This window comes from Octopus bimaculoides, chromosome 14 (assembly GCF_001194135.2).
Source record: "Octopus bimaculoides isolate UCB-OBI-ISO-001 chromosome 14, ASM119413v2, whole genome shotgun sequence".
Classification (NCBI taxonomy): Eukaryota; Metazoa; Mollusca; class Cephalopoda; order Octopoda; family Octopodidae; genus Octopus; species Octopus bimaculoides.
This window is the reverse complement of record NC_068994.1, coordinates 684203-706711: the sequence shown is the minus strand read 5'-3', so window position 1 is coordinate 706711 and position 22509 is coordinate 684203. Positions and strand designations below refer to the sequence as shown.

At 37.9% G+C, this 22509-nt stretch overlaps 1 long non-coding RNA gene across 8 annotated transcripts in view; it reads left to right on the top strand.

Moving 5' to 3' along the window:
* LOC106870471 (uncharacterized) overlaps positions 1 to 22503 on the top strand; it is a 36151-nt gene extending 13648 nt beyond the window's left edge. For 3 of the 8 annotated variants that reach the window (XR_008265440.1, XR_008265438.1, XR_008265436.1), the window contains 2 exons: positions 3522 to 3620; positions 18866 to 22503. This is a non-coding gene — a long non-coding RNA (uncharacterized LOC106870471). Of the gene's footprint in view, positions 1 to 988; positions 1082 to 3521; positions 3621 to 18865 lie in introns of all 8 variants that reach the window. The other 5 variants (XR_008265441.1, XR_008265437.1, XR_001409528.2 and 2 more) reach the window with 4 other exon arrangements.
* The last annotated feature ends 6 nt before the right edge of the window (positions 22504 to 22509 follow it).

The following is a 22509-nucleotide window of genomic DNA, read 5'->3' as shown; positions in this document are numbered from 1 at the left end:
CTGTTCTGGGAAGAAAGAATACTAGGTGTAGTGATTAGTGGTGGACCTGAGACGGTTGGATACAGCAAGAATGATAAGAGGGGAAAAGACAAGAGGGTCGGGAATCCCTAAGCATCTTTAGATAAAAGAGTGCACACCTGAAGGCCAGAAGTGAGAACAGGTCTGTGAATGACTTTATGCCACTCGCTCTGATGGCCCTTTTCTTGATGTGGCACAGGATGTCTGTGTCTGTAGCAACAACACCATTCTAGATGAGAGAGCAGCACTCCAGCGCGGGCCTCATTTCAACTGAGTGAATTGTAACTACTTACTTTGGGAAGAAGTAACTTCCACTGCTTCTCAGTTTCCTTACAGGTATAATCAACAATGGAGTTACTACATCAACCATTAAAGATAACACCTGTTTGGTTTGATTCAAATATCTGTGATACATTTACAGTTTCCTTTACCTTCATGCTTTTAATAATTCTCATTCAATATTCATCACTATTTCAGTCATATTTCCATATCTCTTTCCACTCTCATTGAAGACAATAACACTTGTGTCATTTCAAACAAACTTCTACTTAATGTCATTCTTAGTCCATTATAAACACATTGCTCTGCTTTGTGGAAAACTTCATGCTTGTCATTCTGGGACTATCCCCAGCTCTTAGTTTCTTTCATATCTCAGTAAACTTGTCATCTTACTTTCATTCTATCTGCCTGGTAATGCCCATTGCCACTCACCTTTTTCCCCATTCTTTCTGCTTTGCTCTTATTTCTGCTACCAAAGCACAGTCCTACACCAATTACGAAACTTTCAGCAGTATTTCTTTTTAGAACACCCATCTGTCTTCCTTATCCAAAGAGACACTATCTTTTATTAGATAGACACTGTGTATCCGAATCAACACTATCAGTATTAATTGAAATTTTCATAAGCATCTTTTAATATCCAGAAAATTGTTTATCAATTTACTGAAATATATTTTCTGTGATCAAGCAGAACAAAAGAAGATTCCTTTAGGAAACCATTTTACAACATTTACAATTCACAAGTCTCTATTAGTCAAGATGCTTCAAGAAGAGCTGGACTAAGGTATTTAACTCTTTAGTATTCAGATTACCCTGTCAAATGCAATGCTTATTAATTCACATTGTTTTGAATTAAGCATACATGATCTTGTAGCTTCGAGATTTTAATGAAGAGATTGCTTCTTTTTAGAATGACATTGTAGATGTGAGAGGCTGTATCCAGCCAGCTTGAATGGAAAACAAGGTAGAATATTTGGGCCTGATATGGCCTGTTTCAATGCTAAAAAATTAAAGCAGACTTAAATCACAATTAGACCCAAGTCATGAATAAATGATATAATAAAAGAGATTGTTATTATTACTGTTGTCTGTCAATAACATTGTCATTTTGGAATAAAGTTGGGAGGAAGACTTTTAGAGCAGAAAAACAATAAAAAAATGTAAACACCAAGATAATGGAAGCATATATAGTGTGGATGTCATTCTGATATGAAAATTGTAATAATATTATCTCTATGATATTTGGTAGAAGGGATCATTGTTATTTAGAGTGCAGTGAAAGGAGTCACTAATGAATCTTTCATATCAAGTTGAATCTATAAGGTCTTCCACACATACAGGTTTGTCCTTTGCAGGTGCTAGTGCCACATAAAAAGTACTTATGCCGGTGCTACATAAACACACCTGTGCCGGTGGCACGTAAATAGCACCCTGCACACTCTGTTGGTGCTAGGAAAGGCATCCAGCTGTAGAAACCATGCCACAACAATCAGAGTTTGGACAACTCCCAACTGGCCAGCTCCATATCAAACTGTCAAACCCATGCCAGCATGACGAGTGGACGTTAAATGATGATAATGATGATTTTCCAAGAATCCGCCAGTTAATCCAGACCCCATGTCCATAGGTCATACAGCTAACCATCAAATATTACCAATCCTTTCTCACCCATTTGTGTCAGTTACAAACTCCAAAGTACAATATATTATCAAAATTAAAACTTTAGCCACATTATCAACCAATCAGTAAAGTTTAATACTTTGATGAAAAATGACTGGCAGAAATTACCTAAGGATTCTGTCTGCATAAGAAAACAATTTGGCCAATGCTAAATATACATAATAAACCAAACAAATTTAATTAACTAAAATTACACCTCTGCTAAAACCAAACTAAATGACTCATTCCTTAGTATTTTACAGGTAGTTGGATGGGTCTTCTCCCACACAGCATCCTTTGGTGATGGCCTACTTGGGACACTATATTCTAGAGGCTTTTTTTCTTCTTCCCAAATTTCCTCATTCCTTCCACTTGGATCGCCTGTCACTTCTTTCTCCAGCTGATGTCCTCTATACATACGTCTCTCGTTCCTCTTACACCCAGTTTTTCTCTCAGCTCAGCTCTACTCTGTTCAACATATTCAACATTACAGGTCCAGCAGAGCATTCTTGCCTCTTTCTGCACAAGAAAGGCAAGGGAGATAACTCTGAAGTTTTAAATAACTGAAAATTGAACAGGAGCAGGGGCTGTAGTGGGGGGTGAGTATGAACTATGCTCTGCTGGTGAGGTCTAATAAGAGCAGAAGATGCACTATTATCGTTATATCTAGCAAACATTAGATTCCTCACTGCATGTCCCTGAGTTTTAACTAAGTTTAATTTTAGAATTCTTCTCCCGTCCCTATCTTAACCAGAAATAATCATTAAAGCTAATAATTTTATTTCTTCACTATATTTGTAATTGTAATTAAAATGTGTGTTGGCCCACTCCATTAAATATGTTAGTCCTTATTTAACTATATTCGTTTCATGCAGAAGGTATCAGAGTCATTTCTCAACTCCAGTCATTTTTATAACCTTCTGACGAGAAGCCAAAGCACAGTAGTAAACACCTCTTTTCTACTTGTTCATGTAATTGTATTCAGTGACAAGCAACATAACTCCACACTCTCTTGTGATAAGTTTGGGTGTCATGTTTTAAAAGCCTTTATGTTTGTCAAGTGCTGGCAACAGATGAGAAACTGCACCATTTTATACGGTCAACAAAGATATCTGTAAGGCATAAGTTTCTCTTGCAATATGAAAAATATTATGAGACAGACAGACTTTCTTTACAATTAAAAGTGATGTAAAGTCACTAACAAGTGTAACAAATGCCTAGCTTCAACTGCTTTTCCTGCCTTCATATGCACTGTTGTATTTGAGAGCATACTGTTGTCAACTTCAGAGGTTAGTTCCTCTGCCAGACCCTACATGGAGCAGAATCTCACTCCAATGCATTCTCTACATTCAATAGCCTCTCATAATGACACTTTCATATCTTTCTTTTCGGTGTCAGTAAAAACAAGTGTCATTATCATTCTTGACACACTTCCTCAAACATCTTCATTTTCTCTGATACACTACTTTATATATATATATATATAATCACAGTATCATGGTATTGACCAGACTATCAGCTGTTGTTTTACATCACTGATTACAATGCGCTTCACTATGTTTCAGCTTTTGAATGATATCATCCCTCTGGCTAGGTGAGTAGGCCAACATTTGGCCCAATCAGAAGACCACTCTGTTACAGGGTTACCCATTTACACGAACAAGGTGAAATTTTTATTTTGATATACATCTTAATTCACAATTTACAACTTGAATATATAAAAAATGCCATTTTAACATTAGTCTACGAGCATTCTTAAATTAAATGGCGCCATTGTATACAGAGAAAGAGTGAGAGAGAGAGTGTGGCAAAGAAATCTTAATCATATGAAGGTCACATTGTCATTAAGGAATCCCAAGTTAACTCACTGAAAACATAGTTTGAAAATCCTGCCACAGACTGCTTGAAGCTTACAAACTTCCTACACTTAGATTCTTATATAGATACATACATACACATCATCATCTTCATTTAATGTCCATTTTCCATGCTGGCATGGGTTGGCTGATTTGATAGAAACTGACCAGCTGAAGGACTGTTCGGGTTCCATGTTTTTGGTTGCCCTCCCTAACACCAACCACTTTACAGAGTGTACAAGGTGCTTTTTACATGGCATTAGCACTTACAAGCCAGAAAGTTTAGGGATGCTCAGCTAGAGAGGATTGAAGGGTACAAGCCTGTATGGAAGAACAACCATGTTTTTAGCTTGACTTGTCTTTTCAAGCACAGCAAACCACCAGTCTCGGCCCTCTGTCCTCCCCTCTGTGAGTCCCAACATTTGTAGATCCTTTCTCACCACTTCGTCCACGTCTTCCTCAGTCTACCCCTTCCACATGTTTCTTCTACAATTAGAGATCAGCACCTCTTGATGCAACTGTCTCTGTTCATATCACTGCCTCAAACGTCCCTATATTGCCACACTGAATCCAGGTAAAAAAAAAAAAAATCATAGGAAAAAGTCACGGTAATAAAGTCACAGGGGTTTTGTCCGGGAGGGGAGTTTGTCCGAGGGTGTTTTGTTCAGATCTCATAAAGGCGGGGTTTGTGTCGAAAAAAAAAAAAAAATTTTTTAAGGGTGGTTTTTTTGGGGTGGACGGGCGGAGAGTCTTGCCGACTTTATTACAGGCCATCATAAATTGTGACTTTATTACCGGTCACGGCCACACTTTTATTGTTGTTGTTATTTGCCTTATAACCTTGTATACCAATGAAAGCAACTGAGAAGAAAATAAAGACCGACATTTACCTGTCGTCTGGTCCACTCTGTGCAACTTCTCTTCTTAGACATTCGACGAAAATTTCAAGAAAATATATATTTCTTCCATCATAAACCGTTTTTTCTTGAATAACTGTATATCTCTTGATCGGTGGCTCAAGACAGCAATGGCCTGAAATTGTCAGAAAAGAACGCTCAGTAATGTTTCATTTTAATCTACATGAATAAATATTATTTTTTTTCATTCTGTAGCTTCTTCTTCTGTTGGAAATATTGAACTTGCAAATGTTTTCCTTGAAATATTTCAGCGTCACTTGACGCAAGTGGACATCACACGCCAACATATTGTCTCACCCAGACAATTTTGATGCTTCGGTTAACTCCGTCCGTCCGTGATATTTATTTTCTTTTTTTTCTTCAACGATATTCTCATAAATTCACTGTATACTTTTAACAAAGGAAATTTTTTTAGAAACTAATAATATTACATATTCATCATAAAACAAAATTACTAACAAAAAATAATCTCAATCCAGTGACCGTTTCATCTTGAATTGCTTTCCCAATTAAAAGTACAATTAATGATGAAATCATTTATTTTCGAAATTTATGATATCGTTATATCTATATCGTCATAATTATTAATTATGTTTAATAATTCTCTGATAAAAATGGCACTTAATAAGAATTGCATCTGTAATAGAAAAACATATAAAGTTATAACTTTATATAAGCAGCCCTGTTTGGGGAAATGGTCATTGAATTTGTGTTTTGTTTCGTTTTTTTTTTTTCTGTAATTTCTTAGTCAGAGGAAGAAAAATAGTGTCCATGACCCTTTTCAAGAATCTCCGTGACCAGTCGGAAGAAGGGTCATGGCAATCTTCCGACCAAACACAACAGATAGTACCAGATTAAAAACATAAGGATCAGTTGATGATGACAAGTCTGTTATCAAGACCAGGAATCTTCCTTCTAATGGGTTTCCACACAGATTTCCTTCATAATACTTTGATAGACGCCATGTCTATGGCAGAAGACCGCAGTAGTACCACATAGTGGGATCGAACCAATGAATTTTCGAAATAATCGTTCTTTTCTTGCGGTCGACGAGCGGCCCTTGGTGACATCCTTGTTATATTTACATGCGAACTCAAAACGTAAAGAACCGAATTAAATATCGAAAAGTTATTTAGTCGACGTTCTAAAAATTCTGCCAATCCTTTTGGATTGTTTTATCAAAGGATGAAACATTAAGATTACTTCAACGGGTTCGAACACATGGCGTATAGGGCTGGAGTAAATCCCACAAAGCAATTTGTTCGATTCCCTAACTGTGTAGAGTCCTTTTCGTATATATATTCTATATTATAGAACTATTACTATATAGCAGTCATTATCTTTCTTTTTCTTTTTGCGCATTGGACATCGAACAACGATTAATGTTTCGTTTTATGATGCCGATAGTGAAACTACAGAAGTGTGAAACTTCTATTTCTTTTGACTTAAATTCCAAATAAAAGCATTCAATTTCATTTGTTACTTAGTTTTGTGAAGTAATAACAGAATGTTATTTTATTAAAACCATCTCTGCTGACTCCAGTGGTTTCACTTTCTGGATCAGACAATGTAACAAATAATCGTACTTCACATGGAAAGTTTAAAAAACTGTTTTAAATTACAAAATTTAGTAAAAATGTTATGAAAATTATTGTTTATTTTATTTTATTATTGTTTCATTACTATTTACTTTATTTTTATTTGTTTTATGATTAATAATATATTTTCATAAGATGTTAGAGGAGAGTGACAAATGGTAAGATGTGGATGTAGTGAGTGAGGAATATGGATGGAGGTGTTGTTGAAGGTTAATATCAGTATGTGAGGGAGAGGTAGAAGTGGCTCAGGAAGGAGGAGGGGACAAGTAGCAGCACAGGAGGAGTGAAGAGCAGCAGTGTGATATATGTATGGATAGTTCAGAGGGTGGAGGGAGAGGGAAGGAAGATGAACAGTAGCAGAGATGGAGGTTCAGAGGTAGATGAGAGTGGCTGTAATGAGTGGAAGGACGCAGGTGGTAGGGAATTGATGGCAGATATGAAACGGTGTTAAAATGAAGTATGGCAGACCTAAGATGTAGCTCAGTGAGGAAAAAAGAAGTCACTGAAAGGCACAGAAAGAAGTGATCCATGGAAAATGTGTGAAGGGATGATAAAGAGAATGAGAAATGGAGTTTGAAAGAAAGCGCTTTCAAGGAAAGAAGCAGATGACTGGTAGCGGAAAAGGAGTATGAAATATGTGCTGATTCTGCTCTCAAATGATTGCAGCAGCTAAGTAATGCCATAGTTAGAAGAGTGATGGAGGGACGGATGCCTGTAAGATGTGGGAAATGCTTGGTGTAGGCAGATTGAGTGCAAGACTCCACATGTATAGGCATAAGCAAAATGATTTTAGGGGTTCACTTGCTGTGATGGATGACTCTTTTCAAACACTGTGAACCATTAATCATCTCAGTCCTCTGTGAGGCTCAACTCCGCTTTAAGCAATCAGCACTTCTTTATGCAGCTCTCCTCATTCATACACAGCACATGATCCAACCATCATAGTCTTCTCTCTTCTACAGTACATCTGATTCCTCTTTTGCCTAATCTTTCTCTCAACACATTAACACTTTGTCGTACATGTATACTGACATTGTTCATCCAAAAGAGCATACTAGAGTCATTCCTTTCTAGTCTTCACATATTCGTTCTCTGCATTCAGGACCTGTGTCTCATTACCATGTTGCATTGGTGTTCATACACAAACATCATACAATTTACCTTTCACTCTGAGAGAGAGAGAGTTCATTACCAACAGACGTAATAGCTCTGAACTTTCTCTGTCCTGTTCTGACTGTAGCTATTATACTTTTAGAACATCTTCCTCTAACACACACACACACACACACACACACACACACACACACACACACACACACACACACACACACACACACACACACACACACACACACACAGTGCTTGCTTACATTTTATTATTCAAAAATATAAAAGTGCTGCAATTCTCCTTAACAGATGCATATAGAATGTAATGTATGTAGAAGGTAATGTATGTAGAAGGTAATGTGTGTAGAATGTAACATGTAGAATGTAATAGATGTTTAGAATGTAACATGTGAATCTGTGGTAATCAAATCACTTAGCCAATGTCGATAATTCCTTTCAAGCCATTTGAGGTAGCAAGTCAGCCAGACAAGATAGAGTACACGAAACCATTAGCTATGGGTTTGTGATGTTGGTTACCACATTGACATCCAGCTGTTGTTGAAGGAGAATGGTGTAAATAAAGATGAGAAGGGGAAGGATGTTGAAGAAGATATTAATTCTGAGGGTAACAAAGAGATTCTCTCTCTCTCTCTCTCTCCCTCCCTCTCTCTCTCTCTCTCTCTCTCTCCCTCTCTCTCTCTCTCTCTCTCTCCATGAGGGAAGGGCAGATTATATGGTGCAGGTGTATGAAGTGTGATGCTATAGCATAAAGAAAGATGGACATTGAAAGTAGATGATGTGTGAAAGGTGGCAAGACACAAGACGAGACGAGCATGCTTCAGTGGATGTGTAATATTGATGTGCATGAATGGAGGCATATAAAGGCTTTGAGAACAAAAACTGGATCTTAGAGAAATCAGTTGTGGAGAGTAGACTGTGTTGGTACAAACATATAATTGTTATAGAAGATAAAAGTTGGGCAAAGAAATGATCTATGTTGAAGGAGCGTGTGGAAGAAAAAGATCAGAAAGATGTAAAGACATGAAGAGACTGCATCAAATGATGTGGAGGATGCTGTACTGCAAGACACCTGTTCAAATCATGTAGTCATGGTAAAATGGATGTAAAGTGTTGTTGATGACAACGACGACAACCATGATGACGACTATTTGCTGGTCAAGTAAAATAGATATTTATTGTTTCGCAACATTTTTCTCTGCCATAATCTATATTGTGGACCAGTGAAACACTTCATGAGATGTCATGAAATAACAGTGTTACAATACCATATGTCCAGATTCCCAAGTTAAATTCTTTAGTTCTGTTTCTGGAATCCAATGACAGACTAATCTCTACAGACATATAAACTTACAGGCCTCAGTTAATTATTTAAATCTAAAATAGTCGATTGGATATAACAGTAGAAGCTAATTGAATGCTTTGGCAAAAAATTGCTGCAACAGTCAAAGCCATATTGGAAAAAGATGAGATGCCAATAATTTTAAAGAAATAGCTCTGACCATTGATTAGAGTAGCATGTCTCTTATTTTCACAACAGCTTTCATCACTGAATTAGTAGACAAACACTCATCATAGATGTCAATGTAAGATGCATGGATGCTGTAATCCTGCCATGGGTCTAAATTGTTCTCAGATTTCGCTTTTAGTTCTTTCATTGATGTCAATCACTGGACTATTGGGGTACCAACTTGGTCAAGAATACTGAATATAAAAAGTGGACATTCAGGTAAGGGGAGATTATTTAGTGAGGCATTTATACTGTAAGATGTATTCCAATTTAGATGTATTTGTTTTTCACGTCACACACACATATATATATATATATATATATATATATATATATATATGTGTGTGTGTGTGTGTGTATGTATGTATGGCAGTATGGATAAATAGACAAATTATAAAGACAGACACATACAGAGATAGATTGATTGATATAAATGATGAGCTTCTGTACGGTTTTGTCCACTAAATTCAACTCACAAGACATCGGTCAGCTCAAGTCTAAGGTAAAAGACACTTGTCCAAGGTGCCATGCAGTAATATTGAAATCAGAACTTTGGGACTATGAAGTAAACTTCATTACCACACACCAATGCCTACACCAGTTCTGACATACAGGAATATCTCTAGTCTCTATTATTTCAATGATCTCCTTCCATTGCTGTTGACTTTATTGATGGCAATGTTATTGTGTTGTTAAGAAGATAGTTTTACAATTATGTGCTTCTAGGTTCAATCCCCTTGTAGAAAAAAAAAAACCCAGAAAATGTTTTTTACCTTAGCTTCATGTTGAGAAGCTTTGGGAGTGAACTGGGTAAATAGAAACTGTGAGGAATCTCTGATGATGCTAGTTTTTCTCAGCTGGTGAACTTAACACCTGGATCATTTAGCAGAGTTTATATTTCTACTGAAAGCATTCAGTCCTGGTCCCTAGTTAAAGAATAACTCAGGAATTGTAGTTTCTTCCTCTCAAGAGTCTTCAAAATGGCCAGAGCTGTCATCTTTCTTCCTTTGACAAAACTTGGAAAGAAACAGAAGACTTGTAACCACACAACTTGTCGTTTAGCCCCAGGTAACTGTTTATAGGCATTTCTCCCATGCCTATCCAATCTTTTTACTTCTATCTAGGATGACATTATATCTAATATGCCCCTTCCCTTTTATAAGACAGTAAGGTGTAATTTGAAGGAAACTAGGCTGCTATTTCTAGCTAGTCAAGTAACTATAGATAGACCCCCCACCCCCACCCTGTTAGTTCACATCTCCAACCTTGTTGTAATGGTGAAAGCCACAACTGACGCCCCTATAATATCTGGCAATACGCCACTACCAGACGCCACACACCATGCATTATGCACCACACACCTTTTCTATAATAAATAAATAAATATGATAAAAAAAGACCAATCTCATGAAAAAAAATAATTGAGGAGGAGGCGAGAGAGGTGTGTAAAGTTAACTACAAAAACGTGTGGTTAACATTATGTTAATAATACTTAAAGCAGGAGGGTTGTTGACAACAATGGAGAAAATAGTTTGGGTAGAGCGACTGAATTATTAGGGTTCAAGCTAGATTGAATGTTTAAGAAAGATTTTCTATGACTTGTTCGACAGCTTCACCTGATGGAGAATGGCTTTCCAAGACATAAACAACAGCAGCCCCTCTTCGTTGACCACAGCTGAGACAACCACACAACTTTCATTGGGCCTTCTAAATCAATATATTATCACAACTGCTTGTCATCATCATCATCATCATCATCATCATCATCAGCAGCAGCAGCAGCAGCAGCAGCAGCAGCACTACTACACTAGTGAAATAAGTTTGTGGTTAGTTTAACGAGAACATTTCCTTCATCAATTTGATTGAGTAGTAAAATAAAATGTTATTGGAAGTTGGTCACAGTGGAATGGCACTGATTGTCCATCTGCTCAATTATGGTTCAACTAGAGATAAACAACTACGTCTATGGAATACTTGTTGAGATGTCCCTCTAATGCAAGAAATTTACACTTCTACTGCCCTTGCAATGTGCATGAAGATGTAGAGAAATGTTAAGATTTGGTTCAATAAAATTTAGCTGACTGTGTAGTAGACTGTGTCCATCACTCAAAATGGAATGTGCAATGACTTACCGGGAATCTATTTCTTTACCCAACTGTTATCTTCCATACGCATCATATCTCCGTACCAACATAAGTTTTCTCTTTTTCATGCTGTATGTGATTCTTCTTACACCCGGCGTCACTCTCAACTCATTTGTACTATGTCATGTATACAAACATTACGCATCCAGGAGTGCTTGATACCCCATTTCTTTTCAACATTCACACATTCTCTACATTCAACGCCTATTTTAAGCTACCATGCAACTTTACACTTCATACACGTCATGCAATTTGTCCTTTACTTTGAGAGAATTTCCCCTGTTGCCAGTAAAGGTAAATAGCTCTCTGAACTTGGTCCACTTCCTTCTTACTCTGGTTATTATGCTTTCACAACAGCTGCCCTGTATACTACTGATTAGGTCATCTGTTAACAGAAGCTGTCAACAACTTCGAGGGAGCCTTCCATGCATTTGCAAGGATTTATTTCATGAGTCCTCTTTCTGCTGAAGACTCAAGGGCATCTGTTACATACAAAGCCTTTCTTCTCTGTCAACCTGACTGTGATCTCACTGCACCCCTTCTACAACCATACTTTATATTGGGTTCACAGTACAAAATTCCCCGCTTACTTCCTCCTTTTCTGCATATTGAGCATGGTCACCTTCCTGAGGACAAAAGTCCTGTCTTTTTTTGCTTTTAACTAAAACTTTTGTCTTTGCTAGGTTTATTTCAAAGATACTTGATTCCATATTTGGAATAGCTTCTCCAATTCCTTAGAAATTTGGTCATTGGAATATAGAAGTTCCTTTCACCTATCCTTCTCTTTATAGTGAGGGATGGCCCTGGACCCCCTTTAGTCAAACCCCACCCCCATCTCATCAGCCTTGCCATGCTGAGAGAATAGAAAGCTAATGGTGCACATAAAGGTTGCTGTTTACAGAGCTTGCTCTGGGTTTTACAGTAGTGAGGCCTGGGACGTTTACAGCAGACAAATGCAACATGTGAAAACCTTCTGCCTCTGCAATATGAAAAGGATTCTGGACTCAGTCACCAACAATGAGGTTGTGACTTATGCCCAGACACCCAACCTCTACATCTTACAGCAATATGTACATGACATGTTAAATAGATGGATCCTGAAAGTTCTGTTGCATGGGAAACTGGCCTTCAGAACCAAAAACAAGGGCAAAGACCTCATCTTCCTTTCAAAGATGTCTGCAAGAGACATGACGTCTCTTCACATGAGCATTAAAAAGTCAGGGTACATTGCTGGTTATTGCTCTTACTGGAGACTGGAACTATACAAGAGAAGGGGCTGGGGTTTGGTGATGGTGAAAAAGCAAAATTGATGGCAAACTGTGCCTCTAAGTGTAATCACTGCAGCCAGTACTGTGTATCACATGTGGGGTTTCTAGTCACAGCAGCAGATGCTGTTCTGCCAACAAGATTGGAACAAGACTTTCCATGTCTATATATGTTGGTCTGTCTATATGTCTGTAGTATTTCTCTCTCATATATATATGTGTGTGTGTATATATATATATATATATATATATATATATATATATATATCATCTTTTATGAGAGAAAAAGATGAAGTATGAATTTCGTATTTCTTTGTTTCACATCTGTTACACATGTTTCAGCGATTGATAATCAATAATTGATGACAGCAAATTATAAATACTATTGAACACATCTTCAAGCACACATTCTGAGTGGAGACTATAATTTTCCTATCAACGCAATTGTTTTCGCTCATATTTATTTTTTATGTCACTATGTACATTTGCCTTTCTAGCCAACCTCACCCACTTTCCCCACTCCCACTTGTTATCTTGTATCCCTAAGACATTTTTATGATGCTTGCAACTTTGTGATTTGCATTTTGACTCCGTCTGATGATGCATACACTATGAGAGAACGTTCCTGGTAAATTGTATTCATAATTTACCATTACCAATTATCAATCACAGAAACTTGTGTAACAAATACTATATATCTCCAACATAAAGCCAACTGACCATATTCATAACAAAAATGCAATATATCAGGTGTGGAAGCCATTCTCATCAAAATACAGCTTAGATGGTCAGGTCAGCTCTCATGTATGAGTGATATCAGAATTCCAAAGCAACTTCTCTTTGGCCAATTATCAACAGGAAGGTCAGTTGGAAGGCCACTCTTGCGCTTCAAAAACAAACTAAAAGACAACCTGAGGCGATGCAGCATTCCCTTTTCTTGTTGGGAAAACAAAGCATCAGAATGCAGGACCTGGTGCCAGTCCTGCTTCTCCTCAGTTCAAAGAGCTGAGCAAAGTAGACTCCAGCATCAAAACCAACTTCATGCAAGCATCATGCTGGCAGAACACTGCTCCTCTAAACGGAAACCTTACCTGTTGTTGTGGCTTTGTGGCATGAAGCAAAGCAGTCCTTGCTGTCCACCCAAGAAAACACAGTAAATCATCCATAAGCACTTGAGCAAGCTGAGTCCTCAACTTGTTCCATTTGCCAAAAGGTTTGCAAAGAAACAGCAGACCTCAAGAGACACATTCTGGTCCACAGAACAGGATTACACTTTATTTTACTGTTGTTCACAACGAAAGAATCCATCATATATATATATATATATATATATATATATATATAATGTATATATAATGTATATATACTTTATCATTAAAGCTGCAAAAACATCACAAAAAATTGCTCCTCGAAGCTTCACGTTTGTGTTCATCAGACAGCTGTGATCTATTTTTCCCCACCTTGTTTCACCTTTATGTGCTGACTCAGGTGTGTGTGTGTGTGTATTTATAATTATGTTTATGATTATAATGAAGGGTACAAAGAAAGTACCAGCATTGCTAGAAATAGGAGTTGAAATTACTCAAAACCACCTTTATCACTTATATATACTGGTGAATGTGAGGAAAACAAGTAGAGAGAGAGAGAGAGAGAGATGTAAGCATATCCTTATGACAGCTTCCATTGAAGATCATTATGAGTGACTGTTGAAACCAATGGTGACTACCATTTTCAAAAAGCTTTATGATGACTCTAGTGACAGAGTGAGAACAAATATGAGCCATACTGGAAACTGAAGCATCCTTATTGCCATCCTTCAAGGCTGCAACGTCTTTTGTCTTCTCTTCCTGCTGTCAGTAGTGTTTGTAATGAAGAAAATAACCAGTGGAAACCCTACCGGGGTGGAGCAGAGGGAAATGGAAAGGCTTTGTGAAAATGACACAAACAACAAACTTGGCAAGAGCGATATTGTGACATATTGTATCTGGAAAAGTAACAAGCATCAAAGGTTTGGTTTTACATTGCTATAATCATGTCTGGCAGTAACCTGGAAAATAACATTAAAAGTGGCCAACAGGCTGGACACATTCCATCAACAATGCTTACAGAAGATTTTCAAAGTCACTTGGCAAGAGAGAAATCATAAATGAAAACATTTTTCTTCAAAGGAAGTTGCAGTCACTGCGAACTAATGGGTTGCTGCATCAGTAGAAGCTGTCATCCATTTGGGATACAAAGACTGTAATAATGTGAAAAGTAGGAGAAGAAGAAAAATGAAGAATGGTCTGGATCCAGAACAACTTGTTCCAAATATTCCAGGAAGATCACCAAACGGGCAAGAGAAGGAGAAAACTACAGCAGATTGACAACTGTAGAAAAAAACTTGCTACCTTGTGCACCTTGCAATGTAGGAAGATCTCAGACCTTAGTCTGAATAAGATGAGATGGTCACAGCTGGAATACTTTTGAACAAGGATCTGCTCAATAGGGCTGACCTGAGGCTAAATGAGAAAGCACACTTTTCTCAAGCACAACAAACTGCCAAGAGCGTCAGTCCCCTCTGTGAGTCCCAACATCTGTTGATCCTTTCTCACCGTCTCGTCCCATGTCTTCCTGGGCCTACCCCTTCCACATGTTCCCTCCACAATTACAGATTGGCATCACTTGATGCAAATACATAAATAGGATGAGATGTCCACTGCTGGAATGTCATCAATAATTAATTGGTCGTTAATTAATGACATTGCTCCAAGGACTTAATTTTAACTTTTCAGAGTAGCAATGGAATCTCTGAAGCCCTGAGATTTCTAATTCATGCATCTAGACCCTTTATCTAGATCCTTCATTCCGACTCTTTTTCACCCTTAACATTGATCATCATGCCAGATGGGTCCTTCCAATAGCTTAACCTTCATTGGATAAGGAGCAGGACAAATTTTTTTATAAGACTTACAGGAGGAAGTATAATGTTTTGGAGACCTTTTCTGAGTTTTGAAGACTTATGGGAGGAAAGGACAAAATTACGCTCAGATCTGGCCTGAAAACAAATGACAGGGTAGACACGACAAAAGGTACCCGAAGCCCAGCTGATATGTTGAATTGAGTAAGAGATGAAGTTCACCACTCAATCACACATTCAGTCACCTTGACAAGCTTCCACACAGTTTCCATCTACTAAATTCCATTCCACAAGGTTTGATCAACTCAAGATGGAAAACAATTGGCCTGAACCAGAAAAGTTCGTGGTTGCCAAAGGAAATGCTTAACCCCACATGACTGCAATCGGTACTTGGGGCCCTTATCCCCGTCAGCAGCCTCAAAACCAGCTTCACCAAGAATTGCGACAGGAAAAGGGGCTAAGTCATATATTGCCATACATATTTTGAAACAATTTTCTGCCCAAATTCCATCTACACACTCACACACACACACACACACACACACACACACACACGCACGCACGCACACGAATATATGTATTCATGTGTGCGTGCGCGCGCGCGTCCGTGTGTGTGTGTGTGTGATATTCGTAGGTGCGTGTGTGCGTGCCTGCGTGCGTGTGTGTGTGCGTGTGTGTGCAAATGTTTGTATGTGTGTGTGTCTGTACCGGTGGTTATCTGTGTATAAACTTATAACAATTTCTCAATAACTTAATATATAAAATTAAGAATGATTGATTGCATAAAAGCAAATTTAATCATCAATACTTATATTTTAATTATCATTATAGAAAGTGTGTTAATTGTGAAGAATGTGCGGCTGGCAGCAGTCTTTAAAATGCTAGTATTGACACGGAATATTAGGTCAGCTCTCGTTGGTAAATAGTGAGAGAGAAACAAGTTGTGCAAAGTAAAAACGAGGAGACTCCAGTCAGTGCTTATCTGTGTCACGTTGTTCTGGGTTATTACGTAAGCCCTGGCAGACAGCTTGGATTACATAACAGTTAAGGGGAGATAACTAAAGCACAAGGGTCAAGCTTCAAATTGCAGGCGCCGATGTGCTTTAAGCATTAAAGCTTTCTTGTAGGCTGGGGTTTTCGCTTTTCAGGAACAGAGAAATTGCTAGTGAAACTGTCGAATCTTTGCTACTCTAAACTTGTTGTTGATGTTCCAGACTGGACCGTCTGCGCCTACAAGCACGCATACGCGCGCGCGCGCACATACACATCATACACATGTATGTGTATGTGTGTGTGTGTGTATATATATATAGATATATATATATATATATATATATATATATGTACATATATATATATATACTCGCATACATATATGTATTATGTATGTGTGTGTGCACCTGTGTTCTGACACAAAGAATTGCATAAAGAAGAAGGAAAAGAAAGAGCATTGCATATTTATTCTGAAGAGTTATCCTACTGTCTTATAAGTTGTAAATTCTGATGACGACTCTGAACTTCCCGTTTCTGATCGGTGAATGGTGACAAGTGGAGACGTTGTCAACTGGTGTCGTTCCAGGTTCGGCCAGTGCGTGTCCAACTGCATTCAGTGGTCTACTCTTGAAAAACGGAAGGACATATATATATATCATAATCATCATCATCATCATCAACATTCAACGTCCCTTTTCCATTCTGGCAAGGGTTTCCATGTGTGACAAGGCCAGGGGCTGCACCAGGTTCCATAGTCTGTTTTGGCTTGGTTTCTATAACTGGATACCCTTTCTAATGTCAGTACTCGTAGGGGTGTTGCAAGGCCCCGTGGTTTCAGTGTTGTACTCATGATTACAAGATGCTGGTTTTTGTTTCCAGACACCAGAGGTACATTGTTTTCTTGAGTAAAACAATTCCTTTCGTGTTGCCCAGTTCACTCAACTGTAAATGGGGAACCATGCTACCAACTGCCATCGTTTTCTTTAGGGGGACTGTTGGCTTGCTCACCCAGCCAGTGGAGTGACATCATTTGAAAGCTATAATATGAGGAAGTGCATTGGGATCAGTGGTGTATAACAACATCCAATAGTTAGCTCAATACAGTCATATATATATATATATATATGTACAGTTGAAATTTATAGAAAAACAAAAGCCAAAGACAGGTGAACAACAAGCAGGTGTATAAGTTTGATGCTTGGGAAAATGAAAAAGTCTCATACGTTTTGAGCCTACGCTCTTCAACAGAAAAGAATAAGAGAAAATAAACAGAGAGACAATGAAAAAAACTTGAAGATTTCAGCGGTCAAACATTAAAGTTTCAATCAATTTTTACTGGAATCTATGAAAATTATAATTTTTTTCTCAGTTTTATATTTAAAGAATATTTTAAAATTTAATCAGAGAAACAAGGGCATAGCCCGTAACTTCTTGCACCAGATTTCTGTGACTTGTGAGAGAAGTATTCTGTTTCACACTGCTTTCACTTGGTTTGTTATGATGTTCATCAAGTGTGACATCAGTGATGCCTGACTGACTACACAATAAATATTTCCACACTGAGTTATTTCCACAGTATATCTGAAACAGTTTCCATTTTTTAAATAATCTTTCTTTCTGTCTGTTTGAATCTTAATGAATTTCCATTGTCAAGATTAATATTTCAATTGTATAGTAGAGAAAAGGTGAGCTTTGAATGTAGAAGATGAGTAATAGATAAACTGAAGTGAGGCCAGCATGCATCACTGCATATGGAATGGCAATGTGGGTAAATGAGGAATCACAAATGAGTTGAGAGACAAAGCAGGTATCAGAGAGATGAGATGTAGTGCAGAAGAGAGAAGGCAGTTGGTACAGATATAATGTGTACAGAGGATGTCAGTTGGAGAAAGAAATAACAGGCAATCCAAGTGGAAGGAAGCTGCAGAAGAGGAAGTTTGGGAAGAAGTAAGAAAAAAACCTCTAGAATATAGAATCTCAAGTAGGCCATCACCAAAGGATGCTGTGTGGGAGAAGACCCATCCAACTATCATGGTGATGTTAATGATAATAATTCTGTGAAACTTTATAAATCTTTCTCTGATCAACATCTATTTAGACATTGCTTTTGTCAGACTTCACTCATCTCTGTCTGTCAGATCTGAGAGACTTTCAATCCAATTAAACATTTATTTAGTGTCTTCCATTAAAGTTAGAGATGAACTACATCACTTCCTCCTCTCCAACAACCCTCAATCACAAAAACAGCATATTGTTTTTACAATATACATAGCATTAATAATTTTATATTCCAAGTAAAATTTTGACAGAAACTATATCTAAAAGCTACAAACATCCTAAAACCTTGCCAGTATATTCCATTTTTTTCATTTCAATTTGACATCTTATATTTATGGCTGCAAGAATTTCTCACAATTACTCCAATGTTTACCATCTTAAGCAGTTTTCTATTCCTCTTGGAAACTTTCCTCAATTGGTTTTTATTGTCACATATATACAACTACATTAATTGAATTTACAGAATATTTTCTCAGTGGGAAATAATGGGAGAAGAAAATGAAGAAGTGATATTTATACTGAAGTAGTTTGCATATTTTTTTAGGTTCTAGCAATATTGTGATGATGAAGAGAAACTTGAAAACAAATGGAATGAGGAGAATGGGAGAAAGACAGCAACGAAAATGGAAGTAAATTGTATTTGTTGTAAATAATTGAATTTTTAAATAAGGAAACATAATCTATAATTTACACACATATATGCATACATAAGTACATACATTACATAGAAAGAGACATACACATATATATGCATATATACATTATATACATACATTACATACATATATACATTCATTACATATATACATTACATACATACCCTTTAAAATTCTATTTAAAACAAAATATTTCATTGTTTCTGTGCAGTGTTTGTCCAAACCATGTTTAATTTTAACTGGAAGTTTATTTCTTGTTTCAGGTGAAAGTTAAGTGTTAATGTCTGACAAGAAGAAACACATTGCCGATAACAGTGCTGGTTTTTATACTTCCAATGGAAAGGGTAGTGGGTAGGTGTATGAATTCCCCACTTATTCCTGGGGACCATCCTTCTATGAACATCCTATGTATACTCAAGCCCATAAGCATCACGCATTTACACTTCCATACAAAAGTATTATGTTGTTGCTAGAACAAAACAGTGGCTGGCAGAAATGGCAGAGCACCAGACACATGTCTTTTTAAATGTTTTAGGGAGAAAACAAAGGGGAGCCCCTTTGACCATCTTCAGAGAGACTGAGGGAGAAGAAAGGTTAAAGACCTGACCTAAATGCTTGCAAAAGAGCAGAATCTGCAAAAGGTACCTGATGACCAGTTAGGGTTGTTAAAAGAGACAGGTTAAGCTGACCATCAAGAATAAAAATAGCACCTTCATTCAAGTTCCACAGTTTCTCTCAATCAAATTCCACTCACAAACACTTTGGTCAACCCAACTCTGTGGTAGGCAACAACACTTGCCCAGGGTATCTCTCACAGTGCAATCAAGCCTAAAACCATGAAGGAATTAGCAGCAGGGTCTTTAATCCTACAGCCCTTAATGTTTTGTAATGTATACACATTCTGGGGGTCAACAAACTAAAGATAAGTCCTAGGGTTAATTTGAATAAAAAGGGAGGGAGTTCAGTGTAAGCAGATCCTACAGAGTAAAAAAATCTTCATCATCATAAAACTAAATCTTGTGTCCTTTTTTTATAATACCATTCCCATCAAGAACACTGAACCAACCCCAATACATGGCTGGTACTTTATTTTATTGACCTTAGAAGGGGAAATGGCAAATTAGTCCTTGGATAGATTTCAGCTGAAAACATAAAGAAATGTAAATAATGCAGCAGGAATTTTGTCTTCAGAATAATTCAGTCTCAATCATTGCTCCCCCCCTCCACCCATTTTCTACAAATCACCTCACTAAACAATAATACACTGATACTCTCTCTCTTTCCCTCTCTTCCCCCCCTCTCTCTATATATATATATATATACACACACACACATATATAAGAAATAATTGAGATTCAGTTGAATTAGGTACTTAAGTTGAACCAGCAAATCAGTCCGGTTTTATCTGCACAGCTTAAAGATGAATAGAATAAAACTAAGCAATGGCGTATCAAGAAGTACGATTGTTTCAAGCAACTCCATTTAATTGAATTGAATTCAATTAATTGGAGCCGCTTGAAACAGTCGTACTGCATTACTACTTGATACCCTGTTGCTTAGTTTGATTATATACATCATCATCATCATTTAACGTCTGTTTTCCATGCTGGCATGGGTTTGAACAGTTTGACTGAGTGGCTGCACCAGGCTCCAATCTGATCTGGCAATGTTTCTACATCTGGATGCCCTTCCTAACACTCCGAGAGTGTGGTGGGTGCTTTTTACATGCCACAGGTATACTGTAGCCATTCAAGCAGGCCTGGCATCGACCATGTTCAGTTGGTGCTTTTTATGTGCCACTGGCATGGGAGCCAGTCGGGTGGACCTGGCATTGCCCACATTCAGATGATGCATTTTATGTGCTACTGGAACGGGAACCAGCCAGGGGTCAGTGGCTACAGCTACGATTTCAGTTCTACTTGACTTAACAGGTCTTCTCAAACATATATCGCCCGACGCATCAGGGGTACTTTTAAATGGGCTGGACATCTAACACTGGCATTGGCCATGGCTGCAATGTCACTTTAGTTGCTGGGTCTTCTCAATCACAGCATATATCCAAAGGTCTCGGTCTCCTGTCATTGCCTATGTGAGGCCCAGTGTTCGAAGGTCATTCTTCACCATCTCGTCTCATGTATTCTTGGGTCTACTTCTTCCACAGTTAGGGTGTGGCACTTCCTCACACAACTTTCCTCATCCATACATAACACGTGACTGTACCAGTGATCTGTCCAAGTTCCGCATATAATCCCTTGCCAGTCCTAACATCTTCAATACATCCAACCAATGGTTGGGTTCCCTATAATCAAAGCTAATTTATAACGAACTATTCACGGAGGAGGAGGGAGGAAGTTAAATAAAGGATTGAGTTAGTTCTAAGACCAGAGACTGAATATCAAAGGTTGGGAACTTCCAAAGTTAATTAGGGTGTCTTAAGGGAGCTGAGAAGGGTTCAAGATTTATTTATTAAAGCTCAACAGTAAACTAGAGAAATTAGGGTTGTTATAGGGGTACAGTATTCTTTTTTTCTTTAGGTATCTGAAGGTGAAATAGCTTAATAGTAACTACTTTGGTGTGTTGTACTTTCGCGTTCAACAGTCGATGGGGCCACTCTGGGACCAACAAAATAAGTACCAGTCATACTGGAATAAAGTATATTATTTTTTTTCTCTTTCATTCAGAATTTTGGAAAAGTGTTCCCTCGAGAGAAATCAATATTTGGGGGAAGATCTTTAGGGACCTTGTTGCACAGTGTGAGAGAAGTTACAGGGCCTACCTGAGAACCCTTTAAAACTACCTCTGGTCCAAGTCTTAGAGTGGTGCTGCAAGATTTTTAACAAAGCTAGAAATCTGTGAAGAACTGCTGTGTTTGTAGCAATGGTAGAGGAGAGAGAGAGGGGGGGAGAAGAAAGTAAGAGTGGCTGTGGGGAGGTGATGGGAGGGGAGTGGAAGAGCAAGAGGGAGAAGTGATGCATGGGAGAGACAAAGTCAGAGAGGAGGAGGAGGAGGAGGAGAAGGAGGAAGAGGAGGAAGCAAGTTTTTTTTGTAAATCAATATCTGTGCATACGCTCCAGTGGATTAGTCAGGAATAAGATGTATGAGGATGTGCAGGGGATCAATAACTTGTGAGCAGATTAGTAATAGGATAGTTTTCGTATGGCAGCTGTGAGGAGGTGAGAAGCCACCAGCATCGTCACTGGCTGTGATTGTCTCTTCTCACTTTAGACATAACCTGTTCAGTGACCAGCATCAATGAGAGGCTCTTGATGTGGTCACCAGACCAGGTAGAAATAACAGCCATGTTCTCTATAAATAATACTCTATTCTCTTATCAAAAAAAAAAAGGACAGACATTGTAAAATGTAATCCTAGATATGCAAATAGATGGGAGGGTCACATTTAGAGTGCCTTTGCTGATAGGCCTGCTCAGTGAAGCTCAACCTTTGGCTAAAAAAAATATATTTTTGGCTAAAAAATAAAAACAAAAAAATATATATATATTTTTATTACTGACAGCTAAATACAACCCCCC